We start from the raw sequence: 7,505 nt of genomic DNA, 5'->3' as shown, positions 1-7,505 counted from the left end.
GGGAGCCTAGGCAGTTTGGATGCTCAACTTGCTAGACCTGGATGGAGGTGGGGATTCCTCGGACTTCCCACAGGACAGGGAACCCTGATTGCTTTTCGGGCTGAGGAGGCGGGGACTTAATTGGAGGAGGGGGAGGGAAATGGGAGGCAGTGGCAGGGAAGAGACAGAAATCTTTAATAAATAGATAAATTAAAAAAAAAAGAAATGGAGAGCCCGCCTTTTCACCTGCAAGGCTCTTAGAACCCTGTAACACAGCCTGCATCAGTGCTGAGGGGATCTGAGAGCCTGCTCCAGTGCTGAGGGGAACTAAGAGAAAACAGAACAAGAAAAACTTCCAAGTACTCAGCCACAGCAAAGACTGGGCCAAGACGCCAAGACTCTGCTGGCCTCATATGAAGAAAGAGATGGGCAGGCACCAATGCAAAAATTTCTCCAACATCCTGAAAAGCAACATGGTTACACCAGAATCCAGCACACATGCAACAGGAAGACTTGACCATCCTAATCCAGAAGAAGTAGAATAAAATGTCTATAAAATTCAATGAAAATGATGGAGACCTTTAAACAGGAAATAAAGAAACTTCCTTAAAGAAAAGGAAGGCAAACAAAAGTTAGAAAAAAATTAATAAATCCGCAAAGATACCCAAGAAAAGCAAGAAAAAGCAATCAAACAGGTAAAGGAACAGTTCAATACCTGAAGACCGAAATGGAGGTATTGAAGAAAACACAAACTGAGGAAAGGCTGGATATGGAAAATCTGAGTAAATGAACAGCAACTACAGAAGCAAGTATAACCAACAGAATACAAGAGACAGAAGAAAGAATCTCAGGCACTGAAGTTACTATAGAGGAAATAGATTCATTGATCAAAGAAAACAGCAAATCCAACAAGTTCTGAACACAAAACATAAAAGAAATCAGGGACACCATGAAATGACCAAACCTAAGAATAATAGGGGTAGAAGAAGGAGAACTCCAGCTCAAAGACCCAGAAAATATATTCAATAAAATTATAGAAGAAAACTTCCCAAAGCTAAAGAAGGATATCACAATGAAAGTACAAGAACCTTACAGAACACCAAATAGACTGGAGCAAAATAAATCCACTCTCCATTTCATAATTAAAACTCAAAACATACAGAACAAAGAAAGAATTTTAAGAGTTTCAAAGGAAAAACATCAAATAAAGTATAAATGGTAAGCCTATCTGAATTAAACCTGATTTCTCAATGAAAATCATGAAAGCCAGAAGGCCTTGGATAGATGTGTTACAGACACTAAGAGACCATGGATGCAAGCCCAGACTACTATACCCAGAAAACCTTTCTTTCACTATCAATGGAGAAAACAAGGTATTCCATGACAAAAACAGATTTAAAGAATACGTATCCACAAACCCAGCCTTACAGAAAGTACTAGAAGGAAAACTACAACCCAAGAAAGTTAACAACACCCACAGTAGCACAGGCATTTGATAACCCTCCACCAACACAACTCAAAGAAGGGAAACATACAAACACTACCACCAAAAAATAAACAGAGTTAACAACCACTGGTCATTAATATTTCTTAATATCAATAGACTCAGTTCACCTACAAAAAGGCACATGGTAAGAGAATGGATGTGAAAACAAGATCCACCATTCTGCTTTTTACAAGACACATCAACCTCAAAGACAGACACTACCTCAGAATAAAGGGTTGGGAAAAGGATTTCCAATCAAATGGACCTAAGAAACAAGCAGGTGTGGTTATCCTAATATCTAACAAAATTGATTTAAACTAAAATCAATCATAAGAGATGGAGTAGAACACTTTATACTCGTAACAGGAACAATTCATCAAGATGTGGTCTCAATCCTGAATATCTATGCACCTAATATAAAAGCACTTGCATATGTAAAAGAAACATCACTAAAACTCAAATCCCACATCAAATCATAGGAGATTTCAAAACTCCTCCCTTGCCAATGGACAGATCAACCAAGCAGAAACTTAAGAGAGAAATAAGAGAACTAAGAGATACAATGAATAGAATGGACTTAACAGACATCTATAGAACATTTCACACAAACAGGAAAGAATATACTTTCTTCTCAGCACCTCATGGAACCTTCTTGAAAATTGATCACATACTCAGTAACAAAGCAAATATCCACAGATACAAAAATTTGGATTAACCGCCTGTGTCTTATTGGATCACCATGGAGTAAAGTTAGAATTTAACAACAATACCACCCACAGAAAGCCTGCAAACTCATGGAAACAGAGCAGTCAACTACTGAATGCCTGGGTAAAGGAAAAAATAAAGAAAGAAATTAAAGTATTATTTGAATTCAATGAAGATGAAGACAAAACATACCCAATCCTATGTAGAAGGAGCAGCAGGCTGTATTCCTGATGCCCAGCTCCCGACCATCTGGCTAGCTTATGCTCCAAAATAACAAGACACAAATTGTATTCATTTAAACACTGCCTTGCCCATTAGTTTCAGCCTATTATTGGCTAACTCTCACATCTTGATCAACCCATTTCTAAAAATCTATGTAGCCACAGATTGTGGCTTACCAGGAAAGATTCAGCATGTCTGACCTGGCAGCTGACTCCATGGTGTCTGACCCCATGGCGGCTGCCTCACTACCTTCTACCCAGCATCCTGTTCTGTTTACTCTGCCTACCTAATTTCCTGTCCTATCAAAGGGCCAAGGCAGTTTCTTTATTAACCAATGAAAGTAACACATAGACAGATGACCAACCCTCCTACATCAAACTTATGGGACACCATGAAAATGGTGCTAAGAGGAAAGTTCATAGCACTAAATGCCCACATAAAGAAAATGGAGAAAGCTCACATTGGAGACTTAACAGCACAGTTGAAAGCTCTAAAAGAAAAGAAGAAGAAGAAGAAGAAGAAGAAGAAGAAGAAGAAGAAGAAGAAGAAGAAGAAGAAGAAGAAGAAGAGGAAGAAGAAGACTCACCCAGGAGGAGACTGGAAATAATCAAACTGAGGGCTGAAATCAACAAAATAGAAACATAGAAAACAATTCAAAGAACCAATGAAACAAAGAATTGGTTCTTTGAGAAAAATCAACAAAATTGACAGATCACTACACAAACTAATGAAAAGGCAGAGAGAGAACACCCAAATTAACAAAATCAGAAATGAAAAGGGGGACATAACAGCAAACACTGAGGAAATTCAGAAAATCATTAGGTCCTACTAAAAAATAACTGTACTCCATAAAATTGGAAATGATAAAAAAATGGACAATTTTTAGATAGATACCATATATCAAAATTAAATCAAGACCAGGTAAGCAATTTAAATAGACCTATAAGTCGCAAGGAAATAAGTTGTCATCAAAAAACTCCCAACAACCAAAGACCAGGGATGGATGGTTTTAGTGCAGAATTCTACCAGAACTTCCAAGAAGGGCTAATACCTATACTCCTCAATATGTTCCACATAATAGAATCAGAAAGGTCATTGCCACATTATTTTTATGAAGCTACTGTTACCCTGATACAAAAACCGCACAAAGATTCAACTAAGAAGAGAATTACAGACCAATCTCACTCATGAATATCGATGCAAAAATTCTCAATAAAACACTGGTAAACCAAATCAAAAACACATCAAAAAAATGAACCATTATGATCAAGTAGGCTTCAACGCAGAGATGCAGGGTTGGTTCAACATACCAAAATCTATCAATGTAATCCATCATATAAATAAACTGAAAGGAAAAAAATCTATATGATCATTTCACTAGATGCTGAAAAAGCATCTGTCAAAATTTAATACCTCTTTCTGATCAAGGTCTTGGAAATATTGGGGATGCAAGGATCATACCTAAATATAATAAAACAACATACAGCAAATGACAGCTAACATCATATTAAATTGAGAGAAACTCAAAGCCATTCCAGTAAAATCAGTAACAAGACAAGGCTATCCACTCTCTCCATATCTCTTCAACATAGTGCTTGAAGTTCTAGCAATAAAGTAACATAAGGAGATCAAGGGGATTCGAATTGGTAAGGAAGAAGTCAAACTTTCATTATTTGCAGATGATTTGATAGTATATATAAGTGACCCCAAAAGCTCTACCGGAGAACTCCTAGAGCTGATAAATACCTTCATTGATGTGGCAGGATACATGACCAACTCAAAAAAATCAGTAGACCAACTCAAAAATATCAGTAGCCCTTCTATACACAAAGGATAAAGAAGCTGAAAGGAGCTGCTGGGAACCGGATGCTCACTGTCGAAATGGGCAAGTTCATGAAACCCAGGAAAGTGGTGCTTGTCCTGGCTGGATGCTACTCCGGACACAAAGCCGTCATTGTAAAGAACATTGATAATGGCACCTCAGACCGCCCTTACAGCAATGCCCTCGTGGCTGGAATTGACTGCTATCTTCGAAAAGTAACAGCTGCCATGGGCAAGAAGAAAGTAGCCAAGAGATCCAAGATCAAGTCCTTTGTGAAGGTTTGTAGCTACAACCACCTGATGCCCACAAGGTACTCTGTGGACATCCTCCTGGACAAAACTGTTGTCAAAAAGGATGTCTTTAGGGACCCAGCCCTGAAACGCAAGGCAAGGAGGGAAGCCAAGATCAAATTTGAGGAACAATACAAGACAGGGAAGAACAAATGGTTTATCCAGAAGCTTCGCTTTTAGGTATATTTTGTTTACATCATTAAAAGTTTAAAAAACAAAAAAAAAAAAACAGACAAAAAAAAAGAAGCTGAGAAGAAAATCGGAGAAACATCACCTTTCAGAACAGCCACAAATAGCATAAAGTATCTTGGGGTAGCACTAACCAAGGAAGTGAAAGATCTACTTGACAAGAACAAGTCTTTGAAGAAAGAAATTGAAGAGGATACCAGAAAATGGTATACTCATGTGCATTTGGGTGATCGAGTATCATAGAGTTATCATTCTCTGCCAAAACATATTAGCCATAGTAAAAGTAAAGCAATATATATCCTTCTTCTTGGCCTTTTGGTACTGTGAACTGTAATACCCTCGCCCTCCAGTTCAGTGATTTGGGAGGAGAGGAGGTCAGAGAATATAGCCCTTCACTCTGGAGACTCTGATCTTTAGGAAAGGAGCCACATCATGTGAGGAAGCCTAGGGAGCGACTGCTCATTTCAGGCTGACCCAGGGGACTATGGCTACTGCTCATGAACTCATTGTCTTTTTTTTCTATGCCTATATATTGTATTTTCCTGACTTCTTGATACAGTTTCACACCTATTTGAATTGATATGAATCTTTATTTATTGCCCGTGGTTCTCAAAAGTGTACAATTTTCATATTTTTACTTATAAATATTTTCAAACTTTCATTATAATTCCTTTGATACATGAAGTGTTTTAAAATTCAATCACTAATATGTTTTAAGGTTTCTCCTTGGTATTCATCATTGATATCTTCCTCTTTCTCTGTCTCTTCTATCAATGCATCCAGTTCCTTTCTTCTTTATTTTTTTTTAAAATAAATGCTGTCTTTCTCTGGCTAGTCTTGAATGCCTGGATTATAAACATGTACTATCACAACCAAGTACAAAGCCATTTATTTCTATCTGAGAATATAGTCTGCAAGGTGTCAGCTCTTTTTATTATTTATTTATTTGGTTTTTCAAGAATGGATTCTCTGTAGTTTTAGAACCTGTACTGCAACTACCTCTTGGAGATCTGGCTGGCCTCAAATTCACAGAGATCCAAGTGCATCAGTCTCCAAATTACTGGTATTAAAGATGTGCAGGAGTCAGCTCTTTTAAAATTCAATAATTCAATAAAATTGCCACTTGGTACATACATGATCATTCTTGCAGATCTCTCCAATATTTGAGGAAAGTATAGCTGATTTCTGGATTGTTGCAATCACAAGAAACGTATATTTCCATTAATTCTCATGTCATTGTTTTTAACTATTAGCTTTGTTTTAGCTTTTGATAATTGATCTTAGCAATCTCCAAAATGTATAATCATATTTCTCTCTTTTGTGCATGCTGTATTTAACAATTTTGGTCACTATGCTTTCTGTGCATATTTAGATAGGAATGTTAGTCTTAGAGTCATTGAAGCATCGGTGTATCACTGCTTCATTAACAATATCTGCAGCGTTCAGTTTGCTATATCTATCAGCTGTAATACTTATAGTCTCATTCTAGCAGTCTCTAGAATGACATTCCTATACCCATTCTCCATAAATTACTATTTTCTTGATATTCATTGTTATTCCTGTTTTTACATGCTTATGTTCTTAATTTGACTGTTTCAGTTGATGATTATGCCCATTTTGACAAACAATTTTTTCTAACAACTTATCTCTGACTGCAATTTATTTAAATCAGAGTAGAGATCTTCCATGTATTGAAACTGTCTCCAGTCATGGATCATTTGGCCTTGAACTGATGAGTAGAATAACACACCTACATTTCTTTCTTTGTTTTTTCGTTTTGCACCCAACTCTTTGTGCTTTTTATTAATATTTGTCAGAATTGGTTTTCTAGCATTTTGGAAGTATTTCTGCTTGCTTTTCTTTAGATATAGGATTAAACATCCCTACCTACAACATTCTTACTTAACTATCAGAAAACAGATGCTAACCTGTCTGATTTTTCACACTTTGCTTTTCTTTAACTTTCCAGTTTCTGTCTATATTGATTTTACTGATCTATTCATGTACTCTGTGTTTTCATTTTAGTTGTACAAAGGGATATTTTCTGTCTTTTCCATAATTCAGTAAGTTACAGTACATAGTAGAGATCCAGAAATGTAGTATGCATTGAATAAACATGGGTTGAGAAATAAAATAAGATGTATTTAAAGACATGATATCAATTTAAAGACATAAATAACCTCTAGGAAAATACTGAAAAGAATCATTAGCAGAGATTGTCAATGTACACCACTGAGATTGTAAGGAAGGGACTTGAGTGCTAAAATTTTGAGAATGGGGGTTCCATGAGCAAATCCATTCTCTCTCTGTCATTTCCTTGTTTACTGATCATAAGCAAGTCAGCTCTTCATGACTACTTACTTTATTGTAAAATAGATGTAATAGAACTTGTAATATGTGGTTTCATGAACATTAAAATTACTATTTCACACAAAGTACTTAAAAAAGTGCTCTGCACTTGGAAAGAACCACATAAGTGTTAGCACTATAATGTTATTAGGATAATCTCTGCTTAAAGAAAGGTATATTGCCATTCATTTTTATCATGATAATTTAAAATAATCAAATCAAGCTAATCTCCCATTTCTAAGATTCTAGATTCCCAAAGGAATTTTTCAGAGATTGTTTTGCTTCTGTTTTTAGTCACAGGAAAGAAGAAAGTAGTCTGAGGCTATACTTGAAACCTGTGACTGTTAATTTTATCCTAAAAAGGAAAGTAATCTTTAAGTAATTTACTCATGCATCCATCTATATTGAGAAACTTTCTGGGCAGAAAACCTAAAGATAGACTGGTATGTTTCCCCATGTCAAT

At 36.2% G+C, this 7,505-nt stretch overlaps 1 pseudogene; it reads left to right on the top strand.

Annotated features, from left to right (window-relative positions):
* The first annotated feature begins 4,273 nt into the window (after positions 1-4,273).
* Positions 4,274-4,684, top strand: LOC101995750 (annotated as a pseudogene).
* The last annotated feature ends 2,821 nt before the right edge of the window (positions 4,685-7,505 follow it).

This window comes from Microtus ochrogaster, chromosome 19 (assembly GCF_000317375.1).
Source record: "Microtus ochrogaster isolate Prairie Vole_2 chromosome 19, MicOch1.0, whole genome shotgun sequence".
NCBI classification, from domain to species: domain Eukaryota; kingdom Metazoa; phylum Chordata; class Mammalia; order Rodentia; family Cricetidae; genus Microtus; species Microtus ochrogaster.
Note: the sequence above shows the minus strand (reverse complement) of the source record. Positions and strands in the feature narration are given on the sequence as shown.